Here is a 23,144-nt window from a genome sequence, read left to right on the forward strand (position 1 = left end):
ATGCGCATGTAGTTTATGTATCAACCGATAGAGGACAATATTGGATAGGGGGACTGTGATTTTAGTTTTGATTGTGTCCACTAGAGTGCACTAAAGTAATAGAATGTTATTCATTAATTGTTTTAGTATTTTCATAAAGTGTTGTTATGTCTTTTTGTGAATGTAAAATGTTATAAATGTGTTTTAGCAATATAAAAGATGCGTGAGTGTGGTTTAAGGTTAATATGAAGATAATTGTTTAACGTATTATGTAGAAGGAATTAGTGTGGGAACATTTCGAAGACGTATGGATATGGACAAAGGAGATTTATGTAGAACAGATTTGTAAAGTAAGTTTATAGTTAGGGGAAAGTTAATTCAGGTATATTTAACAGTAGTAAACACTTTGTGCATAAGCAAAACTTCAGCATATTAGATAATTACGTCGGTAAAAAGTGCAGTCTTTAGGTTTACTATTTTGCGATTGGTTATTGATGAAAAGCGTGGACTGACGCGAGAAAGTGTTGTTTTACTATTGGCTGTTGAGTAAACTGACCAATGCTAAAACCATTACTCTTCGCGCGCCTTTCTCTGCTTGATGGGAAGACTTAAGAGTATTATAGAAGAGTCGGAGGCTAGCCACGAAACAGTTCGGACGTGTGTGGTAGTAGTTCCAATGGAAACGATACGTTGCCTGATCTAGCAGTGTTTCATACATCAAAAGTGTGGTAAAGTGACGGCATAATCATTCCGATGGGCTTGTAGAAATTTTGGAATTTGTAAGTGAATTTTGTGACGAGAAAAGACATATATTCCTCGTGGCGTATTGAGCAGGTCGGTGGATAAAACTGTGACTGTATTTGGTACCGCCAGACTTAATTTTTGGCGAGCATTAGCAATCAAAAACAATCAGTATATTTGTAGCTATTACGTTTTCGGGAAACGCAACACCATAAACTTGCTAACGTGAGCGAAAGGGGTTGTGAGTGACTGTGTTTAGACTAGTACTGGCTTGGCACTGAGACTTGTTAACCTAAGTTTCAGAATATATTAATTGAGGACAAAATTTCCAACCTTTCTCCCGAAACGTAGATTAGTGACTTAAATTGCAGCCTGGTTCACGTCGAAGTACAGTAGGTTTCACTCGGCTTTCCTACTGATGATCTGCTGAGGCAATGTTCACAGGTAGGTGCAGGTCCGTCATAGGGGGACGGAGAGAACCTCGCCGCCGCACGTGGTGCATCGATGTCGGGAAACACTAAAGCCATAGTATTTTGAATGCGCGGTCGACATATAGATAGGCCGAACAGTGAACTTAGTGAAAGATTTTAGTGAACCGGTATTCGCAGAAGTTTGAACGGAACCTGTTTCGAGTTGCTTGAGTTCTAATAGAGAAGATGATACGCAACGGCGGCCAGTAGCAACGGGAGCAGAGCGAAGCAGCAGAAGGCATGTTAGCGGTGGCGGCGAGCAGTAAAACGGGGCAGCGCAGCCAGCCTACACAACGAGAGGGGGCCCAGAAACTGTTACGGCAGCCACAGGGTGTCGGACTCGCAGTTTCAACACGCCGAGGCTGCAGCATTCGACAAAAGATAAGTCAACTTTGTTCATCTGTTGTGTGTGTGTGCTGAAAGACTGAGAAACATGGCAAGTGATAAAGATTTTGTGAATATGGTGAAGGAGGATGAACTTTTATTCAATTTGAGTGCTTCACACACTAGCACACCTGAACAGAGAGGAGGAGTAAATGTTAAAATCAAAGGGGTTGTTTTTGATGATATTTCTATGTTATTTGCGGACTGTGGAATTGAGTCTGCTTCAAGTATGTCTGTTAAAGAAACTAGTGAGGATAATACTAATTCAAAAAGTGACATTAAACATGAACTCAGTAACGATCAGTTGTGTGATGGTAATGTAGGGAATGTTACTGAATCAAATGTATCAAATGTGGATACCAAATTTGGTATAGTGTCGGTGGAACAAGATAAACAAGAAACAGTGATGCAAAAAATGGAACTAGGAAGAAAGCAGGAAATGTTTGCCGGTTTAATGGGCTCTATACATGGAGAAACTTAAAAAAATATTAGTAAACTTGACAGTGGTTTAATGAAACAATTAGTAAACTTGACAGTGGTTTTAGTGAAAAAATTAGTGAACTTAATTAATTAATTAATTAATTAATTAATTAATTAATTAATTAATTAATTAATTTAACCTGGCAAGATTAGGGCCATCAGGCCCTCTCTTACATCTAACCAGGCATTCTACTTATTTTACAGTCATATGTTTTAGTAGGCATGTTAAACTACATCTAATACAAAAAGTGAGATAAACAATTAGAAAGGTACACCTCGAAAAATACATTATTGAAGAGAAAGATTTTAGATAGGAGTGCTGGCAGCAGGGAGTTTGAGGGAGACTCATGGTGAAGGGAGGAGAAGAATAGAGAGACATGATGAAACATAATTAAAGAAAATATAAAGGAAAAGGAGACTGCGTGGCTAATAGAGATAGATGAAGAGGCAGGCATCTCAGGAGCAAGATAGGAGACGCTAGCTATGCTATTTGACAGCTGAGAGGATTGGCCTTGCACATTAATTTTGTGGAGAATTTTATGCAGATGATAGTAGGAAATGCTTCAACTTCTTCTTAAAAGCAACAGGAGATTGAATTTTCCTCAAGGTAAGGGGCAGTATGTTCCAGAGGCGGACAGCGGCAACTGAGAAGGAGCTTGCAAAAGTTTTTGTTTTGTGAGTGGGCACAGTTAGGATACCAGATAAGAGTGACCTCGTGTTTCGATTATGATGGCATGACAGGTTTTTAATCTCTGAAGCTAGGTACTGGGGTGCTTGCGCGATGAGGAGTCGGTGAAGTAGACATAGAGTGTGGTAGTCACGCAGTTTGTCCGGCCGCAGCCACCCTAGCTCAGAGTATGAAGCACTAACATGATCATATCGGTGAATGTTGCAGGTGTAACGCACACAGGCATTCATGGTTAGCTCTAGCCGTCTTTTGTTTTCACTACTCATGCCTTGTTGAATCACATCACAATAGTGGAGGTTCGGTAGAACGAGTGCTTGCACGAGCTGGCGTTTCAAGTCCTGTGGGAATATGTTCCGAAACTTATTGAGAGCATAGAGACAAGCAGAAGTCTTTCGGCACACTGCGACTGTATTCTCAGCCCAGTTGAGATGCTCGTCCAAAGTTACACCCAAGTTCTTCACTGTTTTCTGATATGGTATTGGAGTACCTTCGAGCAGAATAGGTGGTAGCCGTTCTCGGAAATCTGAACTTGTTAATTTCTGATGGGCTATTAAGATTACTTGCATCTTTTTTGCATTTAATTTAAGCCCCAGGTTTTTCGCCCATATCACTACTGAAGACAGGTCATCATTCATCAGAGCGATTGCAGTGTTTACGTCTTCAGGTCTGACGCTTAGGTACAGCTGGAGGTCGTCGGCATAGAAATGATGTTTACAGGAGGACAAAACCGACGAAATATCCTTGACATATAAAGAAAACAAAAATGGTCCTAAGACTGATCCTTGTGGCACTCCCGAAGAAACATGTTTCCAGGAAGATTTTTCATTTGCGCAGACAACACATTGCTGTCTGTCTTTTAAGTAGCTTTCAAACCATCTCATAGCACTATCAGAGAAATTAAGCTGTAGCATTTTTCTGAGTAATATGTCAAAGTTAACAGTGTCAAAAGCTTTGCTGAAGTCCAGTAGTGTCAATATTGTTGCCTTTCGATTGTCGATGGCATATTTCAGGTCATCAGTTACTTTAATTAGAGCAGTGTTTGTGTTGTGATGTTTATGTAAACCGGATTGAAATTTGTCATAGACTGAATTCATGCAAGTGTTCAGTGATTTGGTCATGAACAATATAGTCAAGTGCTTTGGAAACAGCAGGCAGTATGCTAATTGGTCGGTAATCACTAGGCAGTTGCGGGTTTTCGATCTTAGGGATGGGTCGAATTATGCTTCTTTTCCATGCAGTGGGGTATATTCCGTTCACGAGGGAAAAATTAAATATTTCAGTTAAGACAGGTACTAAGATATCGGCAACATTCTTAATCATGGTTATACCGATACTGTCGTTGCCTATTGCATCAGAAGAGATTCTCATTATTGCTTTTCTTGCCGTATTTGTTGTTACATGTTTTAGATGGAAGGTATCGTTGTTAGTTATCCTGTTTGGGGAATCTTGTGGACGGTAATTATCAGCCGTGCTGGTATTCAGAGGTGCAGAGAAGAATTCATTTAATTCGTTAGCTGACACATGAAAAGTAGTTTCCGATTCTGCCTTTCCGACCCCCAAGCTACGGAGATTCTTCCATAGAGTCGTGGGTGTCAGATCGCTGCATACAAGGGAGCGAGCGTGCCTGATTTTGGCATTGCGAATGCATTGTTTCACTCTGTCCCGTAGCTTTCTATATTCTTCGAAACGCTCGGGTTTCGGATCTGCCTTGAAACGCCTGTGGGCAGCATCCCTATTAGTCATCATTTGACGTAATTCAGTTGTCAGCCATGGAGCAGGAGATTTTCTTACACGGACTGTGCGCACAGGTGCATGTTTGTCATAGAGGGCAGTGAGTTTATCACCAAGTTCATTAATTTTGCCGTCGATTGTAGGTTCTCTGATTATTTGATGCCATGAGATTTCTGAGCAATCGGCTGTTAGAGCGTCAAGGTCAATACGTTTCATGTTCCTACAAGTTATGTAACGCGATTTGATCCTTGGGGGCTGCACAGAGTGGGCCAGGAATATTACATCATGTGCTGAGAGGCCAGGGGCCGATGATTGACCAACATCTCTTACTTTGTCAGTCTGTTTCGTTGCGATCACGTCTATAAGAGTATGACTGTCCGCCGTATGGTGTGTAGGTTGTAATGGAAGAATGTTCATGCTATTGCAAACTAAACAATCTTCTTAGGTTTATTGCGGAGGGAGTGTCTCTTAGCAGGTCTATGTTCAAGTCACCCATTACGATGACATGTTCGTATTGACACTGAAGTGAATGTAATTCCGACTGGAAGGAACTCATTGAGCTTATTTTTGGCTGCTTGTACATGACGCCAGTCAAGAATTTCCGACTTTGTATATTTATTTCAATGAACATGAATTCAGCCTCTTTTTCTTCAGCAGGATTTGACGTACATAAGACTTTCGCTTTGAGATCTGTTCGTATATATGCGCCGACCCCGCCACCTCGCTTTTTTGATCTGTCTGCCCTAAGAAATGTGTACCCTGGGAGATGAATAGATGCAGAGGATATGTGTGGTTTCAACCACGTTTCGGATAAGAGGATTACGTGGTAGTTTAGTTGGTTGAAGAGGAGGCTAAGTTCTTCGTAATGCGCAGGTAAAGACTGAATGTTACAGTGAGCTGCTAAAAGCTCGGACGCGTTCCGCTGAGCAGCCTGGAGTAGGGTGGCAGACTGGTTTGTCCCTTTGTTAGGCACTACCTGCCGCGAGGGGCACTGGCCGGTGTTTCCGCCAAGAGACATAATACAGGGGTGTCCGAGATTTTGCGCGCCCTGTTTGTGACTCCGCGAGAGCCGAAAGAAAGGCGACTGCAAGAGATTTCCTGAGGTTGCGGGAGTATAGAAAATGGATTAGTGGTATTCGGTGCAGGGAGAATATGACCAAAATGGTGATGGCTGTGTGTGACTGAGTATCCTATGTCGTAAGAGGAGAAATGTAATTAGAGTATTTGAAACAGCTTAGGGTGGAAATAAGGGAAAGGGAAGTGATTTAAGAGGCCGATGCTGCCAGCAGAGAGAAGTAAGCTTAATATTTAACAGAGTATCGTAGGAAGCTAGAATTAAATTGAAATTTACTAGAGTGATACTGGTAGTGATTATCGTAGGAAGCTACAATTAGATTTAATTTGCTAAAGTGATACTGATAGTGATTTTTGTTATGAACAATTTAAACCGAAGAGATGGTTGACTAATGAACTAAAGGAAAGACTAATAATTGCAATAGAACTATTACAGAATGGAAGAGAATAAAATGAGAAAATGAAAAAAGTATTAGCAGTAACTAAAACTAGCAGTGGCTACAGCTAAAGACACAAAAAAATAGTAAAAAGTTAATACAGTTACCAAAACAATTAGTTGAAGGTACAAATAATTAAAAAGTTAATACAGTTACAAAAACAATTAGCTGAAGGTACAAATAATTAAATAGTTAATACAATTACAAGACTATATCTGAGTATAGGACTGTTAAAATTTGCAAATGGTGTTAAGTTTGACTTTTGGCTCGAGTAGGTTCACTTAATACTATTTAGTTCTGTCATGTTTGTGACTCTCTTCTTTCCAGCTGCAGTCTTAATGATTACTCTGCCATCCTGAGTCCACACATTCTGAAGACCGAAATGGGATATGGCACTGTTTAAAATCTTTAGCCGCTCGTGTGTCAGATCTTCCCTTATTGTAATCCCTGTCCTAGCTAACTTCTTCTTCTGGGTAAAGATCTCAGCCCTTTTTCGGTACGACACAAATTTAATTATTATTGGACGAGGTTTGGTAGCACCTGGTAGTTTTCGTCCCACCCGGTGGCTCCTGTCAATGTCTGTCTTGGTCACTTCGACGCCTAATTTTTCACGCGTAACCTGTATAAGCAGGTTGTCCGTGTCTTCTTCTTTATTTTCTGCTACTCCAAACAGTCGTAGACTATTTCGCCTTTGGTACTGTTCTAGCTCGTCTGTGGCGGCAGATAGTTTCACTTCCAACTCTCGTGCCTTTTTCTTGTATTCAGACACAGACTTTTTTAGTGCTGTAATTTCGGCAGTATTGGCCTCAACAGTTTCACGCATTTTGGCCAATACTGTTGCCGTTACAGTATCTGATATGGTGCCTGCTATCAGATCGAGATTGTTTTTAACGCGAAGCGCAGCGTTTACCTTAGAGCGGACCAGCTCCGCTATACCGGGAGCTGCAGCCGCACCTTCCGCCAGGAGCAGGCCCGCCGCACCTGCTGCTTCCCCGCTGCTGGACGCGCTGCTGTTGATTCTTCTGTTTACCATTTTCTCGCAGATATTGGCGGAGCACAGAAAAAAATTGCACTACTGCACAGAACACTGTTGTTTACACGATTTCCACTTGTACTAGACAGCACCACCTGCGAGAACACCTTCGAATTCGACTAAATTTCGCGAGCCGAACTTAACACGTGTTACACTGCAGCCGCCATGAGCTTGAAAAGCAGACTGCTGTTTTAAGAGATATGTGGGAAAATGAATTGAAGTTATTAGAAAATAAAGTAGATGACAAAATTTCCCGAGTTCAGAATAATTGCAAAAGATCTTTTAGCATTGTAAAAGGTGAATTAACAGAGGCTTTGAAAAGAGTTGCTATTGGAAACAAACAAAGAGTAGATGAAATTAAAGAAGGTATACAAAAAGATCAGGTTAAAATAGCGGCTGTAGAATCATTATGTGAAACTGATCACAAAGTGTTTGCCAGCGAAATCAGTTCTGAATCTGACAAACGTATGAATGAAGTAAAAACAGCGTCAGAACGAGTTGGTGAGTCTGAAATTTTTTTTATTGAGATAACTAACCAAGTAGAAGAGGTGGAAAGTAGGTTAGATGACCATAACAAGTTGAAACTAACCTCAAACATGGAATTAACAGTAGTGGGTGTAGTTTTGTGGTAGAATCATCTGAAATTTCATATGTCGCTAACAGACAGTTTCTAATATTTGATCCAACAGGGAATGTGCATCCAAAAGAATTTTGGAATGATTTTGCAGGTGTTTTACCTAGTTTGTGGTCATAAAAGCAAAAAAAGCTTTTATTACTTCAAAAGTCTTATGAGAGGCCAGAACTTGGGGGGTTCTTGCTACTGAACAGTATGATACTTTGGATAAATTTAAAGAGGCATTTTGGAAACAATATTGGGGTAAGCAAAATCAGATGGGGTTATTAAATAGCTTCTGGACGGGGTAAAAGTTAAACACCAGAAGGGAAAGTATAAAAAAGTTCGCTTTAAAGTGGATGACAAATGTGTCATACTTAAACAACAAAATCGAGCCAGGGCAAATTGTTATGGGTTTGGACGGTAAACTGCCTATGCACTAGCGGAACAAACTTATTTCAGCGCCGAGGGATGATGTGCGTAAGTTCATTAGTCATTTGGAGAGGGTTGAGAAGATATTGCACGAGGAGGAATATGCAAATCGTAATGACAGACCACGAAATGATGCAGGACCACGACATAATGTAAACATTAACAAAATTGGAGTGTTCGATGGGAATGGCAGGGGCAGAGGTGCCAGGAGGTGGCGCTACCCTCCAAATGATAGGCAAAGTAATGGGGAGCAGGTGCACGGTTATCGATCATATTCTCCAGTGCGAGAGAATGATGCTGTGCAAAGGCAACAGCAGAGAGGGGTAAACGTAAGAAAGGATACCGAACTACAGACTCCATCAAACTAAATGCCGTCTGTGAAAGGGCTAGCATTTACCAGACGCGAAGTAGTAGTTTGAGCCTGCTAGCAAAACCTTTTGTATGTGTCAATAGTAACCAGACAGGGACTGTAAGGGAGGTACATGAGAAAGTGGTAGCAACAGACGAAACAAGCTACGTAAAAATCTGAAAGTTTAATGGAGATTTAGAGGATTTTTTGGATAGACATATACAAGACAACCACTATATTGCAGACGAGAGGGATGGTGTATTAGTGGAAGATGTGACAGAATACGATTGCAGTATAGTGGCTAGCAACCACGTTGAAGTCGAGTCATGTTCTGAGGAAGGAGTAAGTACAGAGACTGCAGAATTACAGGACATTAGTGATGCCAGTGTGGAGGAAATATTTGCGTCTATAAATGACGACATCTGTGAAGCTATTTGGGAGAAGCAGGAGGATGGTGACAAAAATGGTGGTCGACCAGTTAATAGTGGAGAAAGGGAAGAGAGAGAGGCTATAATGGAGAATAGCGACGCCCCAAAAGGGATTTCTGAGTTGTCATTAGTGGATAGAGTACTTAGTATGGGGGAGAAAAGTGGTGAAGGTGATTCTGCAAAATCTGTGTAATTTCCGGAATCAGGGAAGGTTTCGATAGAAGAGAGGTTGTGAACGACTTGTTGGACGAGGGTGCTGATACTAGCAAGGAAAGGAAAGTATTGAGTCAACCAATACTTAGTCTGCAGGTGTGTGATGAAGAGGTACAGTGTTTAGCATATACAGGTAGTGATTTATGTGCTGTGAGTAAAGGTTGGTTAGAATCATTCCAAAAAGGGAACGATCTTGTAATTATGGCATTATTGGAGGTAAAGATTATTGTAGCTAATGGAAAAGTGAAAAAACCTTTTAGACATGAAGTTCTGTTGCCAGAGAAAATTAATGGGGCGGAAGTATTCCATAACTTCCTTATAATTCCTAATCTGTGTATAACAATGATGATTGGTGTAAATTTTTTTAACCATTATAAAGAGAGATTAAATTAAATTAAACAAAGTGCAATAATTTTTGAAAGAAATGTGAAAGATGTGGTTATGCCACTTTTTCGAAAAGACTATGTGATCGATGAAGAAGTAGCCAGTATACCAGTTAGGTTTTGCCAAAGGACAGAGGATTTGGGGAACTACAATGAGTATCAAGATGATGTGGGTATGGCCCCTGAGGAAATGTGGGGGATACAAGAAAAAATAGAGCAAAGAGTGAAAGAGGTGCCAGATTTAGATGAGGATGAAAGGGACCGTTTAAGAGTAGTGTTACTAGATCATAAAAATGTTTTTTTTCTGATAAACCTGGCTTAGTAAAAAAGTATCAAAGCTACTTAAAGGTAAAAGACGACACTCTTTTTTTCAAAAAACCTATACCTATCACTGAAAGACACAGGGAAGCTGTTAGGGACCTTATACAGAATATTATGAAATGGGGGATGGTTGAGAGGCTGTGAGTGTATATAATAATCCGTTCATCGTGGTTATGAAGAACGATGGATCTGTAAGTCTAGTGCTTGATGCTAGAGCTTTGAATTAAGTTGTGTTACCAGAAAGTGACCAGCCAGAAAACATTGATGAGTTACTGCAAAAATTTGAGTGATAATTATTTTACATCTATGGACGTGACCTCTGGCTACTGGAATCTGCCGCTGGCCAGGGAATCCAGAAAATATACTGCTTTTTTGTTTGAAGGCAGATGTTATCTGTGTAAGGTGGTACCCTTTGGTTTAAATATAAGTGTTTGTGCTTTTGTTAGAACCATGTCACAAGTGTTGGGGGATGAACTACTTAAGAAAATAACAGCCTATGAAGATGATATATTAATTTCAACTGCCACATGGGATGAACATTGTGTTATGTTAAATAAAGTTTTGAATGCTATTGAAAAAGGGGGATTGAAATTGAAATTGGGAATAACTTATTTTGCTAAGAAAGAATTAAAAATTTTATGTCACATCATTAGTGGGAAAGGTATAATGCTGAATGGAAACAAATTGAAGGCTATTATGGAATACAATGCTCCAAATAGTAGAAAGAGTTTAAGAGGGATGTTTGGATTCTTTGGATTTTACAGGCATTTTGTACCAGGGCAATTATTTAATGCAACCTGTTTAAGAAGATTGTTGAGAAAAGTTGTATCATACAAATGGACCAATGAATGTCAAATTGCATTTGAGGAACTAAAGAAAGCCATATGTGAAAGGTAAATCATCCTGATTTTTCCAAACCTTTTTGCTTAATGGCAGATGTGTGTGGATATGGGATTGGAGTAGAGCTGTTTCAAGTGTGTGAAGAAGGAGGTAACGAGGTTCATAAAACAATAGCATTTGCGAGCAGATCATTGCAATAGTCAGAGAAAAATTATTGAATTTCAGAACAAGAGGAATTAGCGATTACCTTTGGATTAGAAAAATTTAAACAATATCTGTTGAGACATAACGTATTTCTATACAGTGACTATAGGGCTTTGACATATCTGCAGCTGTGCAAATGAAAACACCCCAGACTAACTACGTGGTCTCTATACTTGCAACAAGACGATCTGGAAATTAAGTACATAAAACAATCTGAGAATGTGGAGGATGATGCATTATCTAGGGGGTAGATGATAATGAGGATAATGAGAATATGTTGACAGACAAAGAAGATGTTCATATATTTGCAACTGTGATGGAGATCGAGGAGGAGGGACAGCTGGAAAAAGTGTGTAAAGAATTATGAAGGAAACAGAAGAAAGATGACAATTGCAAAATAGTAAAATGTTATTTAGGTAATCCAGCTTATCTTAAAGTTGCCGAATATTATAAGATGCATTTAGGGGTTTTATTCTCTCAGAGAAAAAATACTGGTAGTCAATGAAATGTTTGGTTTCCTGATCAACATGTGAATTTATTAATTGACTACATTCATAAGAAGGTTGGACATTATGGGGCGAGAAAATGTGTAACTAAACTCAGTGAAACTGTAATTTTTAATAATATATGGAGACGAGTAAGAGCAAGGGTTGAAATGTGTGACAGATATCCAAATGCGACAGCTAATAACAAAATAGTTCAAGGAGACATGCATAGTCTTGATCCACAGATTAAATTAGGCCTGATAGCCTGTAATTTGTTCTGTCTTTTGCCTGTGTCTCGAGGGGGTTGTGAATACGCTTTAGTGTTGGTGGATGGGTTCACAAAATTTGTGAAACTATACTCAATTAAGAAGGCCAATTCGAAAATGATAGTAAATCGTTTCCAGAAAGAGTATTTTGTGGTGGTGGGATTTCCAAAAGCTATCTTGTCAGACAATGGTCCGCAGTTTGTCTCCAACAAATTTAAGGAATGTTTAGAAAGCAGGAACATGGAGCACATAAAGATTTCCTCGTATTTTCCACAAGGAAACATGTGCGAAAGAATTATGAAGGAGTAGAAAAGGTTATGTCATACTTATTGTCATTGGAAACATATGGCATCGGCACTGTATTTAGAATATTTTGAGAATGTCATCAACAATATAAATCATGAGGCTACATGGTTCGCTCCTTGTGAATTGATGTGGGGGTAAGACCAGGCAATTTGGTGTTGGACTTGGTAGAGTTTCCCGTTATTGTAGATGTGGCAAAGAGTGTAAAAGAAAAAATTGCCAGAGAAAACATTAAGAAAAAAGCATTGAAATATAAAAGACGCCATGACGCAAATGCTCTCCCGACAAGATTCCAAATTGGAGAATTGGTATTAGTTAAAACAATGGAGAAATCAAAAAAGATTACAGCACAAACGAAAAAGTTCACTGATGAACATATGGGTCCATTTAGAATTAGTGAAAAACCACCCACGAATGTATATAGATAAGTGTACTGGTAGTCGGGGAAATCATTGGGTTTAAGAAATATTATTGATTTAAAAAGATACATTAGTCCTGAGGTAGATGTGAGTTAAGCTAGGAGGCCTCAGAGGGCATTGCAACCTATGCAATGCTAGGTGCAAAAGTTACTGGCAATGGTATTTCATTTTCTTTTCTATTGCCACTGTTCCTCTTCTAATCATTCTGAGCTGAATCTATCTTCTGTAATATTCTTCTCTATCAGGGAAGGTGGCTTTGTAGGTTTAAGATGGAGTCATGGGATTAAGATTTTTTGTTGTGAGAGAGATGGGGATCAGGTTGTGATTGAAGGCTGAGTGACATGTACCAATATGAGAGTAACCGGACTTGACAAGGGCAGTTAGTAAAGGAGATCTAGGTGAAGAATATTTTTTATGAGTGGAGTATGAATGAATGTGGATAATATATTTTGTAAATACAATTCTCGATTTCTGTTACATAGTTGTGAAATTATGAGGAATAAGTGATGAAAAGAGACACTATATAAAAAGTGGTAGCTATGTAAATAATTGCTTGATAGGAAATGTGTTTTACCATTAAATATTCTCAAGTTGAGTGAAAGTTAAAGAGAAAAAATTAAAATAGCCTTTGTTTGCAATAGCAACTAGTTCTTTAAATTCATTAAAGTTTTTGAAAAGTAGTAAATTTTCAAAAAGATTTTCAAAGAGCTTTGATCTTGCTGATTTGAGTAAGCAATAGTCTGTTAATTTACTTTCATTTCAATTCAAGTTAAACTAAATAGTAAAAAATGTAAGAAATCTCCTATAGTATAAGTAATTGTGTATTAGGATGTATATAAAAGAAGTAGGCTTACACGGAAGTATAGTTCCAGGGACAGCCATGCATGTAAACCATGGAGGGACGAATAAGTGGAGAATGGAGGTGTGTTATGGACACTACAATGCAAGGTGCCATACGCAAGACACATGGAAACATTTGTGATAAAGAAACAATAGTTATGTGCAGTTTTTTTAAGGTCGGAGAATATAATATTATTAAATAGTAGGACACCAACCCCAGTGCCTGAAAAAGAGATGCAAAAAAATAAAAGAAAACAATATTAAAAAAGGCTAGGAATGTTTTTGAGAGATCTGCAAAAAATGTTTTCAAGTAAGAAAGGATTATTATCAAAGAGATTAAAATTTTTAGACTGTGTTAGTTATAGACTGCCAAGTCCAAAGTAAGAGATTTCTGATTTTAGTTTATAAGAATGAAAATATTTTTGAGAAATATTTTGTAATATTAAGTCAGGATCGATAGTAGTATAACTTTAAAATTATTTGGAATCAAATTTTATAATCATAGGAGGTGTGAGTCATAGCAACATATAACAATACTGCCTTGGAGGCAGTTAAGTGGGAGATGGGTCTCAGAGTGTGATACAGACAGATGGTGATGTGAGATTGGATATGCATGTAGTTTGTGTATCAACTGATAGAGGACAATATTTGATAAGGGGACTGTGATTTTAGTTTTGATTGTGCCCACTAGAGTGCGCTAAAGCAATAGAATGTTTTCCATAAACTGTTCTAGTATTTTTTTAAAGTGTTATTATGTCTTTTTGTGTATGTAAAATGTTATAAATGTGTTTTAGCAGTATGAATGATGCGTGAATGTGGTTTCAGATTAATATGAAGATAATTGTTTAACGTGTTATGTAGAAGGAATTAGTGTGGGAACATTTCGAAGAAGTTTATGGTAAAGGGAATGTTAACTCAGGTATAAATAACAATAGTAAATAACTTTGTGCATAAGCAAAACTTCAGCATATTAGATAATTACGTCGGTAAAAAGTGCAGTCTTTAGGTTTACTATTTTGCGATTGGTTATTGATGAAAAGCGTGGACTGACGCGAGAAAGTGTTGTTTTACTATTGGCTGTTGAGTAAACTGACCAATGCTAAAAGCAATATTCTTCGCGCGCCTTTCTCTGCTGGATGTGAAGACTTAAGAGTATTCTAGAAGAGTCGGAGGCTAGCCACGAAACAGTTCGGACGTGTGTGGTAGTAGTTCCGATGGAAACGATACGTTGCCCGATCTAGCACTGTTTCATGCATCAAAAGTGTGGTAAAGTGACGGCATAATCATTTCGATGGGCTTGTAGAAATTTTGGAATTTGTAAGTGAATTTTGTGACGAGAAAAGACATATATTGCTCGTGGCGTATTGAGCAGGTCGGTGGCTAAAAACTGTGACTGCATTTGACACCGACTTACTTAATATTTGGCGAGCGTTATCAATCAAAAACAATCAGTATTTTTGTAGCTATTACGTTTTCGAGAAATGTGACACCGTAAACTTGCTAATGTGAGTGAAAAGATTGTGAGTGATTGTGTTTAGACAAGCACTGGCTTGGCAGTGATACTTGTTCACCTAACTCTCAGAATATATTAATTGAGGACAAAATTTCCAACGTTTTATTTGTGTGAAAGCTTTCTCCCGAATTTTAAATTGCAGCTTGGTTCCCTCGGCTTTCCTACTGATGATCTGCTGAGACAATGTTCACAGATAGGTGCAGGTCCGTCGTAAAGGGACGGAAAAGACCGCGACACTGCACCGTCCACTACTGAGTAATGGCAACGGCGATCGACGGCAACAAACAGCGGCCAGTTGCACTGAGTTTTAAAAACAAGTGACGTCACGCCGCTACGCGGGAGAGCGCGTACGCGTAATTTAGAGGCAGTCAGAAGCAAGCCAGTGGATGTGTTGGACCTTCCATCGTGCTACAGATCCCCTTGAAGATGTCTCCCGCAGTCGGGGACGAAACGTTAGGATTTGACAAAGAATTCACCAACTGAGCACGGCATAACAGCCCGGATATTTATAATGGACATGAGTTAATGTGTTGGCTGTACGAGAGGTCTCAGCCGATTCTAGTGTGGCAGATTTACCCCAGCGAACTCGTGGGACACTGGACCATCGGCTGGTGTTGAGCGCTGCAGCGCTTAATGAGACACGTGACGCCTGCGCTGTTTGCGACAGTTCCTTGTCCGGTGTGGAGACCAACACCGAATTATTCCAAGAGCGTGCTCCCAACCATGCTCAAAATTTTAGGCTTAAGTATCCCTACATGCACCATGTAGGGAACAGTCCTGAGGACTTAAATAAAATTCGTAATGCATCAGAGCAACTTTCACGAACTGAAGTATTAAAAGAAAACTTCGTGAAATTACAATTGGAAGCTGTTGTACTAAGCAATGAAGGCCAGGTCAGGACATCCCAGATCATATGTGGGTTTGCTTCTCGAGCATCCTAGTCACGGATACATGAAAGAAAATCCGGCAATAAAGTGGATTTCGTGACGCCTAGTATTGCTGTCTGGCGGCACTCCCGTGATCATCGAGGGTGTGGTGTCCTTTTTCTGTGCCCAGCAAGTGCCCTTCACCTCGTCATGTGAAATCGAGATAATGATACCCTAGCATCAGTCACTGCAGTAAATATCTGTTGTTCAATAAGTTTAGATTCAAATTATTAACATCGTCCCGCTGAGTTGTTAAGTGATTGCTGTTGAAGATGCTCAGTGACAGTTACTTAGCGACCAATTCGAATTTCAAAATGAATCGGTATCTTTGATTTGCATAGCACATATATACCGAATTAATCCCTTCAAAATCGCATGGTTTATTTACACATTTTTTTCCCACAGAAAACTATTCAATTAAATATTAATATGGGATAAAGATAATAATAATTATTATTATTATTATTGTTCAGAGATAATTCAGTACACGGTTCGTTTATTGCGATAGAATCTGTTCGAAATCATAGGACACTACAGTTCTTTGTAACTTGGTTTTATTAATACAGTTTCTTTTATATGATACAATGTTATGAATGGTCACTCTTAAGCCCGATAATAAATGTCCAAACAGAGTCTATAATCGATAGTCAAATTGCGACGTGATGTTTGAGTAGTAACTTTAGCAACAACTGCAGTTCTGAAATTGAAATTAATGATAGCAAGCATTTATCGATTGATATGTTCGCTGGATGTTAGCGTTATCTCAGTTCTGTCAGTTTTCGTATTTTTAACAGTAAATTAAACGAACTGAAATATACTTTTAACTACCCCGGATTCCAACGATGTTAATTGTCTCAGGCAGTGGCGCATGAGCTTAAGACACGCTAATACTCAAGGCTCAAAAGCTGAAAACTCAGACACTAAAATCTGACACGCAAAAGACTCCAAGACGCCAAAGTCACTCAGGCGCTAAAAAATCCCCGACGCTTAAGAAGTTAACAGTACGTGCGTTGGGCTTACATAACAGTTGTGAAACAAAAGGGACGTTCGTTAGAAACTCTTTTGAATAAAACCCCTAGCTACTTCGGGTATAATACTCTGTTCCAATGTCTCTTATTATTCTTTTATTTAATTGCCTCTGTTTTGGATCTAAAGTTCGTGATTCTATATAAAATATGGAAATTGCTCAAGGGCAGCTCGAATAAATTTTAGTTTCAAAATAGACCTTATATGTAATGAGGGGTTACATCATGTTTTAATAAATAGCCGAATGTATTGTGGTCAATGACAATTAATAGGCATTTCATTATCTGTGGGGCTCGAGGAACAAGCAAATGATTTGTAACTAGCAGGTCATTTCGTTTTTAAAGTAATGTGTTCTCTACTGCAGGGCACACTGCGGCGGAATGTGTGCGAAGCAACTCCTAACAGTGACTGCTTATTAGAATTTTTCAAATCATTAGTAGGTGTTTTGTCTAATAGGATACTTAAGTATTTAGTTACTCAGCAACGTTAACTGGTGCAGGAGGGAAAGAGCCACATGTGTATTCCATTAAAAGTGTGCGTGTAGAAGAGTCAGCGCCTTGCATAGAATTATTGGAAATAAAACATTATCAGAAATATTTTCGAATGACTATAATCGAGGAGCGGACCCGTCTGCTATTTCTGGTAAGACCAAGAAGCATTTTGGATTTGCATAATGTTGTTGCCAAAACTGAGAACATTCTATCTTGTGGCGGCAGCATATAACTAGGTTGGGTGATCTCGAAACACCTTTGGTGAAAGAAGTTTCAACACAGAGAATAGTTAATCAAAAAATTTACAGAAATAGTTGGTTTCACGGATATTACCAAGAGGGTTATTTAATCCGTGACAACTGGTTCCTAGAAAAGTTAGGGAAACGACATTAAGGCACAAGGAACATGGTCAAATTAGAAGTCCTAGAGGCGTGATCAGGAGTTGTAGGAATATTAAGACAGAATCAAGTACCTGTTTGCCCTTTTTCTGTTTCACAGCCATAAATCAATATGTGTTCTAGTGAATTATGTTAGTAACATCTGATTTGATTTCATGTGGTATAGTCATTTGTAAATATGAGCAAATTACCTCGATGGAGGGAGGCTCGTACCTTGCGCTGTTCAGTTAAAGGACTAATATTAGGAGTTACGAGAAAGTTGAAAATTATCATAGTATTCAGGGGTTGTTATGGCTTGTTGATTTTGTTGTTGTGAAGGGTTTAATAACATCGGTTTTATAGCGTTATGAGTTTTTGTTAAAGACTAAATGTGTTTTAGAGTACAGTAGCAGATGTCTTATGTTAAAGCTGTGGCCCTGTAATAAGTTTCTTGCGTGTAGGAAAGGTGGACTGGAACTAGTTTTCAGCGTTGGTGCAAGTAACTCAGGTTGTAAGGTCTATCATTTAGAAGAAATGTTTGTTGAAGGTATTGCAAGATTGTCTCTATTTGTTGACTAATAAACTTGGGGTAACAAGCAGGGGCGGCTCCTTTATAGGTTTGCAGGTTTGCGCTACCCCCAAGGAATAATTTTATTCAACTGTGTTTGCCTTTTGAGCGTTCTATACTAGTGCGGACATAGCGCGGCGTTTATCTCTTTTGAAATTCCCGGGCTCCAAACGCCAAACGCAGAGGAGTTGGACGAAATGTACAGACGGCGACAGCGGGTTGCATTGTGGCTGCAAACGCGGACTTGGCTGCCTCAGAGGGACTGCGGGATGCGGGGGAAACACTTGGCAACAGGGTACTCATATGCCTTGTGTATATAAACACCTCACCGGGACCACCCAGCCAACCGCAGGAAGAGGGCCCGAACTCTTCAAAAGGGAAACAGAACTATCGGATCTTGGAACAAAGCGGGATTCTCTTGCCACCTTACCAGTTCAGGTGTAGCTGCGAGTGAACTATTTCCTGTGCGTTGTGTTAGTTATTTTAGTGTGTGCTACAGTGAATTTTAAGGCTCAAGTGAAAAGTAAATACATGAAATAATGAATCACGTAATTTCATTGCCCTCTGAAACCTTCAGTTCACAGAGGTTTCAAGAAAAATTAGAAATCAAGAGACTAGGTAGGCCAACTCCTGCTTTAACTATTTCGCAGACCGTTAAAACAAAAAGTCGCCAGTTCAATAGGAAATTTAAATCTGAATTGAACAACAAGCTTGAATTTCTGTGTGCTTGTGACATGAAAAACGACTTACTTTTGTTTTCCTTGTTTATTATTTCAAGGTCTAAACACGGAGTCTGTGACATCCAACACCTCCATGACAAAATAAGAAAGCACGACATTTCACCAGTCCATGTAAATAACGTTTTGAATATGGCAAGTCTAGGCAATGTAAAGATAGCTACCCAATTGGACAGTGGGTGCAGAATGCCCGTGGCATTACACAACCAAAAAATTACCCATAATAGGTGCATATTAAATCTAATTATTAACTGTATTCGTTTCTGTGGTGTGTTGGCACTTGCCCTTAGTCTTTCCTTTGATGAGACTGAATCATTTTCCAGTCATGGTGTTTTTCGTTCCTTGATTAATCTTAGTGCAGAATTAGACTCTGTATTAAAATCGCATTTAGAGAACGCTACAGTTTTCAAAGGAACCTCAAAAACCAGAATGAACTACTCCAGTGCATGCTCCAAGTCTGTGAAGAGGAAATTAGAAAGGAAATGAAGGGTGCTGCGTTTTTGGCTTCTAATAGGTGACGAAATCAGTGACGTAGCCGGTGTTTTCCAGATGGTTATAGTATATAGGTACATCATTAACGGAAAACCAGTTGAAAGATTTTGGGACTTCATAGCACCAGAAAAGCATGATGACCAGTCTTTGACAACGTCCATCATCGAACAGATAAATAATTATTTTTGGAATTGCCCACATTTAGCTAATAATACCAACTTATGATGGTGCAGCAGTCACGAAAAGTTTCCAAATGTTTCATACAGTCATTATTATGCCCACCAGTTGAATCTCATTATGCTTAAAACCACTTCCATTAATAAAAATGTGCGAATACTCTTCACTAAACTTCATGGACATTGCAGCTTCTTTTCAGCATCTCCTCAAAGAACAGCAGTTTTCGACGAAATAGTACGAAAACGACTGTCACGTTCAGTGCGTGCCCGTTAGAATTTTCAGTCAAGGAGCGTCAATACTGTTTTCGAATATAATGAAGATATTACATCATGTGCATGAATAATATGAGACAGGGGGAAAAACTGGGTAACAGGAGCACGATCCTGCACGCCTGTGGCTTAGTAACAATTTTGAGGGACGAAAAGTTCATTTTAGGCTTTCATTTTTTCATAAAATCATGATCCATCTGGATATTTTGTATAACCAGCTACAGATAAGGAATATTGACCCAACGTATGCACAAAATCAGGTGACAGCTTTTGAGCGTGAAATTGCGAACATTAGGGAAGGAGTGAATGAAAATTCAACAGGTTTACACGAGTACCATAAAACAGGGAGAACTGAAGATGTGCACCGATGTGTAATGTACTGCGAGAGGCAAAAGAAACATGTGATGTCATAAGTCACGAGGCAAAAGAAAGATTCAAGTTCACTGGACACCTAGTTGCATCCTCTCTCTTTCTACCAGAGAAATTCGATACTTAATCTTCCAGTTTTCTAGAAACTACTTTCAGAGCTGCTATTGAATGCTACTCTTTTATGCAAGCAAAGAAACTTCCAACAGAGCTCTCTGTTATTTATGGAAGAGAGGGGTTCAAAAGCATGTGTGAAACTTTGAGCTTTCTGGATTACATAACAGACAATAATCTTTGTGATACACTGAGCAAATCTGTGAACTTCTGGAAGCGGTAACTACAATTTCCATGGCCACATCAGAAGCAGAACATTTTCTTCTCTGAAACGCATCAAAACCTTCTTGCGCAACACTATGGACAATGAAAGACTATCAGCACCCACGATGTTATCTACGGAACGAGACCTCGTTTTAGGAACTACAGACTTCAATCAAAGAGTGACTGAAAGATCTGCAAATATAAAGGAAAGAAGAATAGAGTTCCTGTACAAATGATCACCACATCCAAATTCAGAGATCAAATCGAACGGCGTTAACATCAGTCCTGCTGAAAAAGGTTGGTAAGGCATGCCTACCACTTTTTGAGTACATAGAGCTGCAGTTGATGTTAATTCCTTTTATTCGAAAAAAAGTAATACTTTTTCTGTGTACACATTTTGTTTTTATTATGAATTGATCCAGTAGTGACACGAGCGAGCGGTTTGTTTATATCAGGCATTACAAAAACCTGAACAGTCTACTGATTTTCCCTTTTTTGTTGATGGTTTCCTTCGTGAGCAAAGTGCACCAACATCTTTGGTCACGAGCCGCCGCTGGTGACAAGTAAAATTAAATGTAAGATCTTGGAAACTAATGAAGTTCCTCTTCAACAGTCTGCATATAGGATCTCATCACCAGTGAAGAAAATATTAAAAGATTATCGACCAACAGTTAAAGGACGGAATAATGAGGCCCTCTGTGTTGTCTTACATTGAGATGACAGAAGTCGTGGGATATTCACACATACAGATGGCCGTAGAATCGAGTACACAATGTATAAAATCGCAGTACATTAGCGGAGATGTCATTTGTTCTCACGTCATTCATGTGAAAAGGATACCGACTTGATAAAGGCCGTGCGAAGAAAATTAAGTCTTTGAACACGAAGCGGTAGTTGGAGCTCGACTCATTTGGCATTCAATTTCGGAAATCGTTGAGAACTTCAATTTTCCGATATCCACAACGTCAAGAGTGTGCCGAGAATACCAAATTTCAGACATTACCTCAAAATTACCACGGAAAACGAAGTGGCTGACGTCAGCCTCTATAGCGTAGAGTGGGCAGTGCTAACAGGCAAACAGACTGTGTGAAAAAACCGCAGAAGTCATTGTGGAGCATACGACGAACGTATCCGTTAAGAGAGTGTGCCGAAATTTGGCATTAATGGGCAGTGGCAGCAGACGATCGACCCGAATTCCTGTGTTAATAACACGAAGTCGCCTTCAGTGGCTCTGCTGGGATCGTCACCATATCTGCTGGATCCTAGACGGGTGAAATACCGTGGTCTGGTAAGATGAGTCCCAATTTCAGTTGGTAAGAACTGTTTGTACGGCTCGACTGTGGTACAGACCCCACGGAGATCTGGATCCAAGTTGTCAACAAGGCGCTTCCAGTTAGTCTACCCTACTTAAGAAACAGAACTGAAGAAGTTTTGCAACAAACAATCAGAAAAACTGACCAATAAATTAATTTTTGGTATCCAGTTTAACTGTAATAAGCATAGACACACTACCTAGGGAGACATACTAAGAACTGTAGTATCGGGACTCGACACCATGTTTCCCGCTTATTGCGAGAAGTCAAAAAATGGTTCAAATGGCTCCGAGCACTATGGGTCATCAGTCCCCTAGAACTTAGAACTACTTAAACCCAACCAACCTAAGGACATCACACACATCCACGCCTCAGGCAGGATTCGAACCTGCAACCGTAGCGGTCACGCCGTTCCAGACTGAAGCGTCTAGAACCGCACAGCCACAACGGCTGGCTTGCGAGCAGTCGCTGACCACTTAAGCTATCCAAGCACTCTCCCTAGACCCACCTAAACATATATGTCACACGCCGACCTATTTCGCCTCATAGACTATTAATGCATCTACCTACACTCACACACCTCGTGATCCAGTACACGTTTCAGTATCAAGACAACATCTATTGCTATTGAAATTACGTTTAACTTCACGAATAAACTTCATTATCTGAAACTGTAGTCAGTTATCAGATATACAGTAAATACGCTGATCAAGATTGCGGAAGAACTCACCTATCGGTTCGACGTGTGGATTGTAAAGAACGGTTCTCACATTGACATTTGTAAGAAAAACAGTTTGAGTTGCTCCTTTGTTTTGTAGGAACCACCAGAGTCGCAGTGCAAGCAAATGTCACGGCGTAATATGTTAGTTCCTTGTTTTCTGGAAAGAAAAAATTTAGTTTTCTTACAATTTGCTCCACTAGTCTTTAAAATTTGATTTGCGAAATAAAGAGTCAGATCAAACAGAAGTTTTACCTGTAGTTGAGTTAATATAAGTGACGCATAGGCTCAGGAGGTGATCCCGAAAACTAACGGTAAACAAGAAGTAGTATGTACAGTCGTGCTCAAAAGTATCGGAACGACCAGAATTGCATTTCGCCTGATTGCATTTCGCCAGCTGTCTAGCAGGTCCCCTAATCGTCCCTCGGTACAGTCGTTTGACAGTTGAAATGGTTCCAACAAGACACCACTAGAAAACACTGCATTGTATCGCAATAACTCAAGATGTAACGTAATACCAAGGTACTACAAATATCAGGGAACATCTTATCACAGATAAGACGGTTCTTCAGGCTTGTATGCTCACATTTATTACAATAAATGACATACATGAAATGTTACCACTCTCATTATTACGTCAGATAGGTAATGCACGTAGTAAGTTCGTCGTACTCATGATTTCCTCTTCGAATTAACATACCGTACTTATTATTTAACACAAAATGTAATTAAAAATTAAG

This window comes from Schistocerca gregaria, chromosome 3 (assembly GCF_023897955.1).
Source record: "Schistocerca gregaria isolate iqSchGreg1 chromosome 3, iqSchGreg1.2, whole genome shotgun sequence".
Lineage (NCBI taxonomy): Eukaryota > Metazoa > Arthropoda > Insecta > Orthoptera > Acrididae > Schistocerca > Schistocerca gregaria.